This window comes from Phoxinus phoxinus (assembly GCF_949152265.1).
Source record: "Phoxinus phoxinus genome assembly, chromosome: 5".
In the NCBI taxonomy this organism is placed as follows: Eukaryota; Metazoa; Chordata; class Actinopteri; order Cypriniformes; family Leuciscidae; genus Phoxinus; species Phoxinus phoxinus.
This window is the reverse complement of record NC_136880.1, coordinates 43431092-43445312: the sequence shown is the minus strand read 5'-3', so window position 1 is coordinate 43445312 and position 14221 is coordinate 43431092. Positions and strand designations below refer to the sequence as shown.

The 14221-nt window shown below is 35.1% G+C and overlaps 1 long non-coding RNA gene across 1 annotated transcript; it reads left to right on the top strand.

Annotated features, from left to right (window-relative positions):
* Positions 1–2483: 2483 nt before the first annotated feature.
* Positions 2484–13617, top strand: LOC306998710. The gene is made up of 4 exons (XR_013797645.1): positions 2484–2616; positions 4980–5024; positions 5141–5312; positions 13335–13617. It is a non-coding gene; the product is annotated as an uncharacterized lncRNA (long non-coding RNA).
* Positions 13618–14221: the final 604 nt, after the last annotated feature.

Genomic DNA, 14221 nt, shown 5'->3' with positions numbered 1-14221 from the left:
TATTACCTCGCCAGCAGGGACTTTCTGAGGGGGAAATATTTACCCGGAACTTCATTTAGACCCTGATTCCTGCGGTGTAAACACACCGAGTACCAGCCCACAGTTCCTAATTCCTGGGGAAAGACTGAACACACTGAAGCATTGCTTGGTCACTGGTTGAGCTAAACTGGTATTATCTAATTGTGTAGTTAAATTTACCAGATATTCAACATAATTCATGCGTGTGAGACAGTCTAACAGAAGGACGGACAAAACCTGTCAAATATCAACTGAGTTCTTGGACGTTGGACGAATAAAAAGCGTTAAGAACTACAAACATGGTGGACGTGCGAGTAGTACTACGGTTAAAGGATTAGTTTACTAAAAAATAAAAATTCTGTCATCTTTTACTCACCCTCAAGTTGTTTCAAACCTCCTTTCTTCGGCATTGGAAGTCATCAACTGTTTGGTTACCGACATTCTTCAAAATATCTTCTTTTGTTTTCTGCAGAGGAAAGAAAATCATACAGATTTGGAAAAAAAAATGGAGGGTGAGTAAATGATGACAATTTTCTTTTTTAAAGGGCTGGTAAAGTATGATTTGACTTTTCTAACTGTAGTTAGTGTGTAATGTTGTGTTTTCTAACTGTAGTTAGTGTGTAATGTTTAGTTAGTGTGTAATGTTGCTGTTTGATCATAAACAACATCTGCAAAGTTACAACGCTCAAAGTTCAAAGCAAAGGAAGATATTTGCGTTTAAAGAAAAGGACTACAACAAACGGCTGGTAGGAACTACACGACATTCCTCCCGGGTTAGTGACATCACCAACCCTATAATTTACATAAACCTGAACACACAGTCCATGTTGAGAAGAGGAAGAGTTGCTGTAGTCGAGCACATTTGTCCGCTCAAACTTTATCATCCATCTTTTCACACGCAATAGAAAGTCACTCTGTGTGCATCTCACAACAGTTCCTAGCGATTTATAGATTACCATGACAGAATATGCTAATTTAAGATAGTTAACTCCACATCAGCAACATAAATTCATCAACTAACCATTCAGAGACGTCCTGTTGCTTCTACATGTTGTCACTTCTTCTCGAGTCTCTCCATCGTTGTCTGTATGACTCCGTTTTAACATTAAAGGCAGAACAGTTTCTGTCATTTTAGTGTGTGTGTGAGGTAATCGCAGCTGCTAACACGCTCCTGAAACCCCGCCCTCTGCAGCAGCTCATTTGCATTTAAAGGGACAGACACAAAACGGTGCGTTTTTGCAAACCCTCAAAAAGTGACAACTTTAACATGCTATATAAACATATCTGTGGGCTATTTTGTGCTAAAACTTCACACACACATACATCTTGTGAAAAGGGCATTTTACCACCCCTTTAAAGGAGAACTCCAGCGCAAAATGAACCTTTGGTCTAATTACACATTGTTACCTAGTCAACCGTTATCTGAGATTTGTTTTCATGATTATCGAATGTAAATAGTTTTATCTCTAAAAACAGTTTAGCCTATAACGCTAGTATAACGCTAGTATATGGGGCATGGAGTAATGACAAATACAAATCGCTTGTTAATACCACTAACAAGGCTCAAAATAGCCCCACACTAACACGGCAGCATAATGAGGGTCCCTACCTTCAAACCGAAGCATTGAGAACTTTGACAGTGTCCAGACAGTTTAATAAGAAGATATTTTATACATACAGTCAACTTCACGTATACAAGCAGAAGCCATCTTAGAAAAACAGACTCGATCAGTCGATCAACGAAACGCCGATCCAAATGCGCTGAACTGTGTAGAATCTCATATGGTCCAGCGCATTTAGATCGGCGTTTCGTTAATTGACTGATAGAGTCTGTTTTTCTAAGATGGCTTCTGCTTGTATACGTGAAGTTGACTGTATGTATAAAATATCTTCTTATTAAACTGTCTGGACACTGTCAAAGTTCTCAATGCTTCGGTTTGAAGGTAGGGACCCTCATTATGCTGCCGTGTTAGTGTGGGGCTATTTTGAGCCTTGTTAGTGGTATTAACAAGCGATTTGTATTTGTCATTACTCCATGCCCCATATACTAGCGTTATACTAGCGTTATAGGCTAAACTGTTTTTAGAGATAAAACTATTTACATTCAATAATCATGAAAACAAATCTCAGATAACGGTTGACTAGGTAACAATGTGTAATTAGACCAAAGGTTCATTTTGCGCTGGAGTTCTCCTTTAAGTGAACTATCCTTCAAGAGAGGTTTTTCTGACGTGAGACCTTTATTTTGAAAGACGCACTGAACGCTGTTGACTCTTCTGTCGCGTGCCGGAGAAAACAGCGTTATACTGATTCCGTTTCTGCGCTCAGATCATGAAATGTTGTCAGGCTATCAGTGCCATTATTCTTACTTTATTTTCGCAACTTAAAAGGAAATAAAAAGTCTCTCACCTCAGCAAAACGAACTTCCGCGTCCTGTCAGACGTTACTCTGTGCTCGGCGCGCGCACTCTTCGGTTGCCCGCGAAAATCAAATGCGGAGGCGCGCATTACGTAAACGTCGTAGTTACGTTGTCAATTAGTAAATCATGAAATTACCAAAAAGTATTTAGTACATCGTGTGTTAGCTGGGAAGATGCAGGTATGATGTGTTTTCCTTTCATCAAGAGCCGTTTTCATATGTTTTATTAACAATTCATGTTAGTAATTGTGTATTTACCACGGTAACTAGTTTCCATAATCTTATCCCAATATAGGCCGGCTACCACGGTTTTATTTTGTGCTATTTTTTTCCATATTTTTGATGACTACGGTGGCTCATGCCAACTTACTAACTTTATATTATTATGAATGACTAGTATGAATGGGGGTAGAATTAATTATTTACCTTTTGTTAGTGACATTCTTACAATTTATGTGTATGTTTATGTTAAGTGGGACCGTACTTGTTGTGTGTGTCAACCATTTCTGAGATATAAATAAATTCGCTTAGTTCCAGTTACTAAACATTTGGGGTCGTTGCTTAATAACCATGGACGAATGTGGGTCCCATAGCCAATATGTTTTTTTGCTTGATTTGATGCAAGTTTTACACAAAATCTGTGACGTGTTTAAAAAATAAATAATTATATATACATATTTACCCATCAGAGCTCGAGCAACGACAAGATCACAGGGTTTTTATGGTTAATGAAATCCTACATTAATACCTTTGACCTTTAAATGTTGTGTTTTTTGGCCTTGATTTGGAAGGAATATTACATGAGATCTTTGATGTTGCTCATCTTGCACAAGCAAGGTCAAGGGTCATGCATTCCATTCCCAGGTAACATTATAAAAATAAATATCCTTAAACCGTTATCTGCACTTTAAATGTTGTGTTTTTTGGCCTTGATTTGGTAGGAATATTAGGCTACATTAAATCTTTGATGTACCGTCCTCATGTTGCTCATCTTGCACGAGCAGGTCAAAGGTCATGTATCTCCAGGCAACATTATACAAATAGTTATCCTTAAACAGTTATCTGTCCTTTAAATGTTGCATATGGGTTTGGGCTTGTTTTGGTGGGAATATTAAACAACATCTGTAATATTTTATTAATTAAAAATAATAATCTTGGCATGAGCAGCAGATTCAACAAATCAATCATAGATTAATTTAAACCGTTATCAGTCCTTTAGATGTAGCATGTGTTTTTGGGCCTGATTTGGTAGAAATATTCCATGAAATCAGAGATGTTTGTCCTCATGTTGCACATCATGCATTCAATATTATTATTGTATTCTACTTTTTAATTTAATTCTATTTTTATTTTGTTTTAGTGGCCTATTCTTTTATTTTCTTCTTTTATTTTCTATTTTTATTTTATAACTTTATTTACTTCCTATTTTTTTCTGCTACTTTTTCATTTGATTCTATTTATATTTTATCCCATTTATATTTTATTCAACTTTAAATTTAATTTTAGTATTATTTAAATGTTGTTATTTTTGGTAGCATGCATGCATCCGATTCCCAGGTAACATAAAAATGAATATCCACAAACAGTTATTAGTCCTCTCAGATGTTGCGTGTGTTTTTGGGCTTGATTTGGTAGAAATATTCCATGAAATCAGAGATGTTTGTCCTCATGTTGCACATCTTTTACGTCATGCATTCAATATTTTGTACTCTACTTTATAATTTAATTATATTTAAAAAAAAAAAATATTTAATTTAATTTCATTCCATTTCTATTTGATTTTAGTATTTTTTTATTTTGATTATTTTATATTAATTGAAAAATTATTATTTTAATAATTTTGATTAGTTTGTCCTCATGTTGCACGCCATGCATTCGATATTTGTATTATTTTTTTTGTTTTCTACTTTTTAATTTTATTCTATTTTAATTTTATTTTCTATTTTTATTTTATTCTATTTAATTTAATTTCATTCCATTTCTATTTTATTTTCTATTTTTAATTGTATTATTTTGGTAGCATGCATTCGATTCGAACTGTTAAGACTAACAGTTATTAGTCCTCTCAGATGTTGCATGTGTTTTTGGGCCTGATTTGGTAGAAATATTCCATGAAATCAGAGATGTTTGTCCTCGTGTTGCACGTCATGCATTCAATATTATTATTTAATTTAATTATATTTTTATTTTATTTTTTAAATTTTATTTAATTTCATTCCATTTCTATTTTATTCTAGTATTATTTTATTTAAATTATTTTATATTTATTTAAAAAGTTTTTTAATAATTTTGATTAGTTTGTCCTCATTCGATATTTGTATTTATTTTTTAATTTTTTCTATTTTATTTCATTCCATTTCTATTTTATTTTCTGTTTTTAATTGTATTATTTTGGTAGCATGCATTCGATTCCCAGGTAACATAAAAATAAATATCCTCAAACCGTTATCAATCCTTGAGATGATGTTGCGTGTGTTTTCGGGCTTGATTTGGCAGAAATACACAGTATCAGTGACGCTCGTTCTCTTGTTTTCCTCTTGCAGCTCATCTGACGCGAGCAGGTCAAAGGTCACGCGTTCCATTCCCAGGTGAGTTAACATGCATGCATAAAAAAAATACAGAGCTGAAATGCATTGCAAATCAGCCAAATTGAAATAACTTTGTGGTTTTATTAAGATGTGCTTGCAACGATTTACAATTAAAGGGTTTAAAAGTGGTGCCCGGATCGCTCCGTAATGCGATAAAGCCCCGGGAATAATGAAAACAGCGTTTCGGACGCCAATGTGTTGACATCTGTGACGAGGCTTTTGATGACGGCGTCCGTAATCGGAATGTGCATCGAGAGGACAAAACTAAAACAATGCACGGATCATTTGGTGAGCTCCAGCTTGAGTCTATTATTGATGTCATCTTGATCCAATTTGATGAATTTCAGAGGGTTCGCCCAGAGAAAGGGCCCGTCCGGAGCAAACCGGGGTCATTGTTCCTCAGGATTTCAGTCTGATCTACATTTATTCTTGTGCAAAACATCCATCTAGATGTGCTAAGCGTATCTCTTTTAAGTTGACCTTCGTGCAACTTCTCCCTTTGTGCGATTGCAAGCGAACGCCAAGTCTTTGGGAGCTCGACGGAGACTAAACAAGAAGCAGGTTGTACCAGAACTGATAAATCTAAAGCTAAAGCGTCTCCGGAGATGCGGAGGAACGTGATTCACTCCTGTGGATGATGGGTTGGGTTGCATAATAAACTGGTTGCCAATTTGTTTTCTAAATTAAAATCCGTTGGTCAGCCCGAGACCCTGTCCCAGTTCTTTAAATCTAATTGACTTTAGTTGGCCGATTTCCTCATTTAAAAGCGGCTTTGATCCTCCCGCCGCTGGTGAGGTAATGCTGCGATCTGTGCCACGCTTTATTACACTTTTTATTTTATTCCTGAATCTGATTATTGCTGAATCTGCTGCTCATGCCAAAAAAAAAAAAAAAAAAAAAAAAATGAGGAACATATCACAGATATTGTTTAATATTCCTGACAAATCAAGCCTAAAAACATATGCAACATTTAAAGGACAGATTAAGGAAAACTGTTTTTTATAAATATGCATTTTTTTTTATTTTTTTTTATTGAATGCCAGTCACATATGAATAATAAACATGACAATAATACATGGTGTAAAAATATGAAACAAATATAGACTACAACAAATAGGAAAAGAAAATGCACAGTGAAATTTATAAAATAATTGTACAAGTAAAAAGAAAGAAAGAAAATGATATAAACCGAAAAAAGAAACGATATGAGATCCTATAATCAAACAATGATTAACAATAAAGGCCACATTTGGTGGTAAACTTTGTCTATTAAAATAAATAAAATAAAAAAATATGAAAAAGTTTCATCCCTTAGCATTTACACGGAAAATATTCCAAAACATCTTCCATAAATACTATTTAAAAAATAAGTGGACAACATTTTCTTTCTCAATCCCACAGAAATCACAGCGTTTTATCATTATTGTTATTATTATTATTTTTTAATGCCAGTAAGATACAAATACAAAACATGTATCATAATCAATAATCCAATATATAGTGTCAACATATTAAATAAATATAGACTACAACAAATAGGAAAAGAAAATACACAGTGTAATTTATAAAATAATAATACAAGTTAAAAAAAAAGAGAAAATTATATAAACAGAAAAAAATAATCATCATAAATATCATAAAAAGCTTCACATAGAGACCTAGTGCGTCTTGCTTTACTATTTCTCAACCCAAGTATTAACTCGGGTATAACAATTTTTTTTATTTTTATGTATATATTGGAAATGACAAAAAGTTAGGTATATGCAATAAAATAAGTGGATTTTTTTTTCCACACATTTTCTTTCTCGGCCCCACAGAAACGCTGACGTGTGTGTGTGTGTGTGTGTGTGTGTGTGTGTGTGTGTGAGGAGGTGAGAGATGATGCGGAAGGGACACTTTTGCATTAAAACACACAATGTTAATCTCTTTTCTCTGGTATTTGGCCATAAACTCTCACTGATAAGCCGATCAATGTAAAGCACGGGAGAAACGGCTTGGATTTAATGCTCAATGAATGTAAAATAATTCAGTACGCAAAGTTTTAGAGATGTAGATATATGTGAATGTTTTACAATTACTCAAAACATGCATTATATATATATATATATATCAGGGCTCCAGACTAACTTTTTTTATTAAGGTGCGCCCAAATTGTTCCTCGGCTCGCGTCGCCTTTAACGCCACAGTTTTTTTAAGGTCACTTTTTATCACGCTCCATATATATTCATATATATTATGTAAATGTTTTTAAACAAGAATAAGGTGTAGGTAAATACTTTTTTTTATTTGAAGCACAATTATACCTGTTGTATAAAAATCTTTTTTAAACAATCATTTTTTTAAAAGTGCTTCAAGGCTGCATTTATTTTATTAAAAATAAATTGTGAAATATTATTATAATGTAAATCATCAGTTTTCTATGTGAATATATAGTAAATTGTAATTTATTCCTGATGTGATCAAAGCTGAATTTATCATCATTACTCCAGTCTTCAGTGTCACATGATCCTCCAGAAATCAGTGTAATATGATGATCTGATGCTCAATAACATTTATGATTATTATCAGTGTTGAACACAGTTCATATTTCTGTGGAAACCGTGATTCAGGATTCTTTGATGAATATAAAAGTTCAAAAGACTTTAATGTCACTTTTGATCAATTTAATGCATCCTTGATGAAGAAAAGTGTTCATTACTTTTAAATATTTTCCCCCTCCCCCCAAAAAAATTATAATATTGATAATAATAATAATAAGCGTTTCTTGAGCAGCAAATTTCTGAAGGATCATGTGACACTGAAGACTGGAGTAATGATGATAAATTCAGTTTTGATCACAGGAATAAATTACACTTTACTATATATTCACATAGAAAACTGATGATTTACATTATAATAATATTACACAATTTTTACTGTATTTTTGATCAAATGAATGCAGCCTTGGTGAGCAGAAGAGACACAAACATTTTAAAAACCTTACCGACCTCAAACTTTTGACTGCTAATGTAAATAGCCAGATAACATCATATCAATACGTGACCCTGACCACAAACCCAGTCACATGACACACGGGTATATCTGTGGCAATATCCAACTATACACTGTATGGGTCAAAATTATCCATTTTTCTTTTATGCCAAAAATCATGAGGATATTAAGATCATGTTCCATGAAGATATTTAGTAAATGTCCTACCGTAAATATATAAAACATGTATTTTTGTGAGTGAATGCAGCACAATCGTGAACATAAATGCACAACTTTAAAGGAGATTTTCTCAATGTTTACATTTTTTTGCTCCTCAGATTCCAGATTTTCAATAGTTGTGTCTCGACCAAATATTGTCCAATCCTAACAAACCACACATCAGTGGAGAGATTATTTATTCAGCTTTCAGATGATGTATACATCATCTGACTGGTTTTGTGGTCCAGGTATGTGTTTCTCAGAACAATCAGTTTTCATAAGGATAATTAATAGAATCGAGTAACTTTTACTGTGTCTAATCTCTGAGTTAAAGAGTAAAACTCACAGTGAGTGTTAAACAGGGAAGCGTGGACCGGACGCGATAGAGTCGGGCATCGCGAGCCGCAGAACCAAGGAAACCAGTGTTTTTACAAGCTTTCCGCGTCTCGGACACAATAGCTGTCATCGGCTCTCTCGGTGTGTGTGGAGGACGGCCAGATCCTTCAGGAAGACGCATTACCACACACCTCCACACACAGGCCTCAGATAAGGAGGAATAATTGATCATTTATAAAGTGTGTGTCAATAAAACGAGTTTGAATGTGCTCGTGATTTGATGCGAGAAATATGTGGAATGTAAAAAAAAATAAAAAAATCTGTATAATTGTCAAACTACTGGATCATTTAGATGAACGTAAAAATATATATTTTATAGGGAATCAAAAGATTAATCGTGATTAATCGCATCCAAAATAAAAGTTTGTGTTTACATAATATATGTGTGTGTACTGTGTATAATTATTATGTATAAATACACACACATTCATGTATATATTTAAGAAATCTATTTCTAAAATATTTATAAATATATAATTTCTTAAATATATACATGATTGTGTGTGTGTGTGTGTGTGTGTGCACGCATGCAAGCTTGTGTGTGTTTTAAACTTCATAGGCGTGGCGATGATGATTATCCTCTGCGAGTAACTCAATCTCTGACTGTTTGCATTTATTAGTTTATTCCATTTATTATTACATTCATACATGATCCACTAAACTGCTTGTTTTCGACCCCCTCAGATTCACCGAGTGAGATTCAGAGCCAGTTACAGTAACAGTGCAACAGAAGCATCAACACACACACACACACACACACACACACACACACACTCACTCACTCACTCACTCACTCACTCACTCACTCACTTACTTACTAACTCTCTCTCACACACACACACACACACACACACACTCACTCACTCACTCACTCACTCACTCACTCACTTACTTACTTACTAACTCTCTCTCACACACACACACACACACACTCACACACTCACTCACTCACTCACACACACACACACACACTCTCTCACACACACACACACACACACACTCTCACTCACTCACTCACTCACTCACTCACACACTCACTCACACACTCACTCACACACTCACTCACACACTCACTCACACACTCACTCACTCACTCACTCACACACTCACTCACACACTCACACACTCACTCACTCACTCACTCACTCACACACTCACTCACACACTCACTCACACACTCACTCACTCACTTACTAACTCTCACACACACACACTCAGACTCTCTCTTTCTCTCTCTCTCTCACACACACAGTCACTCACTCTCTCTCTCTCTCACACACTCAGACTCTCTCTCTCTCTCTCTCTCACACACACACACACTCGCCTGCAAAACGAGACTCTCAAGAATGAATTCCTTCCTCCGGCTTTTAGCACCTGCTTCTGGGAGTCACTGGAGGTGTGTGTGTGTGTGTGTGTGTGTGTGTGTGTGTGTGTGTGTGTGTGTGGAATGAGGGCTGTTAGTAACACCTGGGTGGGCTCGAGCTGCAGCTGCTGTGAATCCACACGCCGATCCTTTACATTCACGTTTAATCTGTTTAAACCCTGTTATGAAAACACGTGCGCACAGGGATCTCACTCTAACCAAATGTTGACGACTGTCCTAATTAGCCCATTAACGACGCGATTAATCACTGCCGGTGTGAAAGTGCACTTATTGCTGACATTCAACACTTTATTTTCATGGTACTAACATCACGATAGGATCTCTGCGTCACTTCTCTGCATGCGTGTGTTTGCATTTCCACAAAAGACCTGGTGTGTTTCTGTCAGTGACTACAGGATGAATTTCTACATTACTGAATCGGATATAATTATTTTTATTGATTATGCATGCTCAATATTGAAGGAAATACTGCATATCTCTAATCAACATTTCTTTATTGTCATTGGTAACACTTTATTTTGATATTATATTTATTTTTAGCAAACAATAATTTTTACACTGTAGTTCTATAGTCCACTATATCAATTCTACTCATTTTAAGTAACTTTGCAAGTATATGTCAACTAATTCTACCAATTTAACAGTCTACTAATACTGTAATTAGAGTTAGTTGACATGTAGTTGCAAAGTTACTTAAATGTTTTACTTGAAACAAATTAAAGGTTAAACTGAGAAATTGAAATAAACTGTAATTAAAGTTGTAAAAAATCTAACTGAAATAAAATTTTTAATCTACTTAGGGTGTGACGAGATATTAAAGTCCCCCTGTAGTCAATAATTGTACTTATAACTCATAACTCATAATAATTGTACCCTTAAAACTCATCTTTGATCAACAAAATTAAAAATAATTGTTAAAAATTATTCATGTCTTAAAGGGGTCATGACATGAGAAACCAAATTTGCCTTGATCTTTTGGTATATAAGAGGTCTTTGTACCATTAAAACATCCTGCAAGTTTCATAGCTTAAGACGTCCTCCCCATTATAAACGAATCATTTATTTAATCAAGCTCTAAATACAGCTCGTTCTGGATCCATGGTAAGAAGTGACGTCACGGTACGAAGTGACGTACCAGCGTTTGCATATAGACCGCCTCCAGCACAAGACAACTACGCTTAAAGCGCAAGACAACTACGCTCATTTCGTATCACTGTCGCGCCCGCGCGCTGCGCGCCTCACAAGTGTTCAGTCGCCGGACAGCGAGTGGGTCTGTGTACAGGGAAATTACGATGCCACGCAGATGTGCTGCTGTTCCTGGATGTGGACAAACAACATCTTTGAATACGCTGAAAGATCCAGTCGTCAGGGAAAAATGGATGCACTTTATTTTTTGCGGACGTCTCAGTCACGGCAGTGTTAGTTTAAGCGTTTGTTCTATACATTTGAAGGATGACTGTTTTGAGCTTTGCCAGAAAACTGTTGCTCAAAGATAAGTCCGTGCGACTATTCTGGGCTCAACATCGACGACGCAAACTGTAATGTATTTAAAACTTTAAACTACTTTTTAAATACGCTGAAAGATCCAGTCGTCAGGGAAAAATGGATGCACTTTATTTTTTGCGGACGTCCCAGTCACGGCAGTGTTCTATACATTTAAGGATGACTGTTTTGAGGAAAAAATCCCAATATGATGCTTGGCTTTGCCAGAAAACTGTTGCTCAAAGATAAGTCCGTGCCGACTATTCTGGGCTCAATAACGATGACGCAAACTTACTTTTTACCATGGCTAATATAAACACATTTGTATAAGAGAATCTTGAAAATATGTCGCCTTTCTAGTAGGCCTACATGTGATAGAAAATGTTGCCTTTATCAATGCTGCATCTTCAAATATGGCTTGTCTGTGCGCATTTTTGTCCGTGGTACACCCTATCATTTCATTGGAATTAGTTAAATAATGTTAAACTGTTAGCAAATTAAGCTATAGGATAATTATGCAACAATAATCCGTTTTCAAGTGTCTCGGGTTATTTTTTTTTTATTAATTCAAAATAGTTTCACTTTCCATGTGGACACGAGCTGATCCAGTCTTCGTTGTTGTGGTGATGGTTCATTTTCCTCTGATTCTGGCTCAAACATAATAAGGTTTTATCATTGCAAGAGCCATCGCTTCGCATGCATCACCCGCTATTAAACAGTTGCGCCGAATCCGCAAACCTTCTGGCTGGGGGCGTTAATAATTGATGCATAGGCACTGACGTTAGCCAATCATAACAGTGGGCGTTAACACTGAACTCTTAAAGGGGAAACACCCCCAAAACAGACTGTTTGAATCAGAGGATGAGAAACACGGTGGGATAAGGTCATAAATCACTACATTTTAAAAGTTTTTTGTAAAAAAAACTATAGTAATACTATAATTGCACCTAAGGGAACATAATAATAAAAAATAAAAAACCATGTCATGACCCCTTTAAAAAAATATCTTGAATGTAACTCGACACCCTTGCCTCATTTAGTATACGAGGTTATATGAATATGCAAATTAGCCCCGTCAACATCTTTTAATGTTGTTTATGTGTCTATGTGGTGTTTTTTAATAAGACAAAGCATGTGTAAGTTCATAAGTCGACAGCAATGCTGAGTATTTTATGCTTAAAACTGCAGTGAACCAAAGACATTCTCAAAAACACTGAAATCGCTGGTGTTTCTGACGTCACACACTACCTTGTAACCAATCAGATCAACGTGTGATCGTCAACCAGTGGATCTCTGAGTGAGTGAGTGGAGGCGGGGCTCATTTGCATATTCATAGAACCGTGTAACCAATCAGATCAACGTGTGATCGTCAACCAGTGGATCTCTGAGCTGAGTGAGTGAGTGAGTGGAGGCGGGGCTCATTTGCATATTCATAGAACTGTGTAACCAATCAGATCAACGTGTGATCGTCAACCAGTGGATCTCTGAGTGAGTGAGTGGAGGCGGGGCTCATTTGCATATTCATAGAACTGTGTAACCAATCAAATCAATGTGTGATCGTCAACCAGTGGATCTCTGAGTGAGTGAGTGGAGGCGGGGCTCATTTGCATATTCATAGAACTGTGCATACTAAATGAGGCAAGGGTGTTGAGCTGCATTCAAGATATTTTAAGGAAAAAAACGTTTAAATATTAACATTTTGATGATCATAGATGAGTTTTAAGAGATAAAATTATTAACTACAGGGGGACTTTAACTAAAACTATAACCACTTTTTATTTTTATTGTTACTTGATGTCCCGGTTGGTTGATGTGTCGAGTTTAAAATGATTAAAACAGTCTTTATTTAATCCACACAGAAAACCCAGGAGATCACAGGAGGAATCAATAAACACAACCACGTTTAACCCTGACGAGGAAACAGACAGAGCTGAGGTCTTCAATACTGACGAGGAGTCATCAGAGGGAACAGGAACAGGAACAGGAACAGGTGCGTGACACTAATTAACAACCAAGGAAACTAACTAAGAACTCGGGCAGGACAAACGAGAACAACACGCAGTGAAAACGAAACCAAAACAGACTAAACATGTGACAACTGAATAAATGCTTCCTGAAATATTATAAAATATTTACCAAAGGAAACATTTCTTTCTTTCTTTTTCTTTCTTTTTTTTTTTTTACTTGAAGCACCAAAATAAAAAATTATATATATTATTATTATATATATTTTTTTACTTTATTTCAAGTTTATAAATCAAAATACAAATATTAGTTGAAAAACTTTAAACTAAATGAAAATTACAAATGCTGCCTTGGCAATAAAGTTGAAGCACTACATTTAAAAAAAAAAAGATTAATAAAAACTACATAGACCTGATAAAAAAAAAAATATATATATATATATATATACTAAAATATAACTAAATAAATCCAACAATAAAAATGTATTAGAATAAATCCAACTCAATAGTGTAGAAAATCATCCTGGAGTCTCTAACAAAAATATAATGTATTACAAGGTTATTTTGAAGTGGTTTTAGTTAGTATACACACAGTATATATAATAAAAAACGTAAAATAAAATAAAGTAAAATTCAAATATTAGTTGAAAAACTTAAACTAAATGAAAATTACAAATGCTGCCTTGGCAATAAAGTTGAAGCACTACATTTAAAAAAAAAAGATTAATAAAAACTACATAGACCTGATAAAAAAAAAAAAATATATATATATATATACTAAA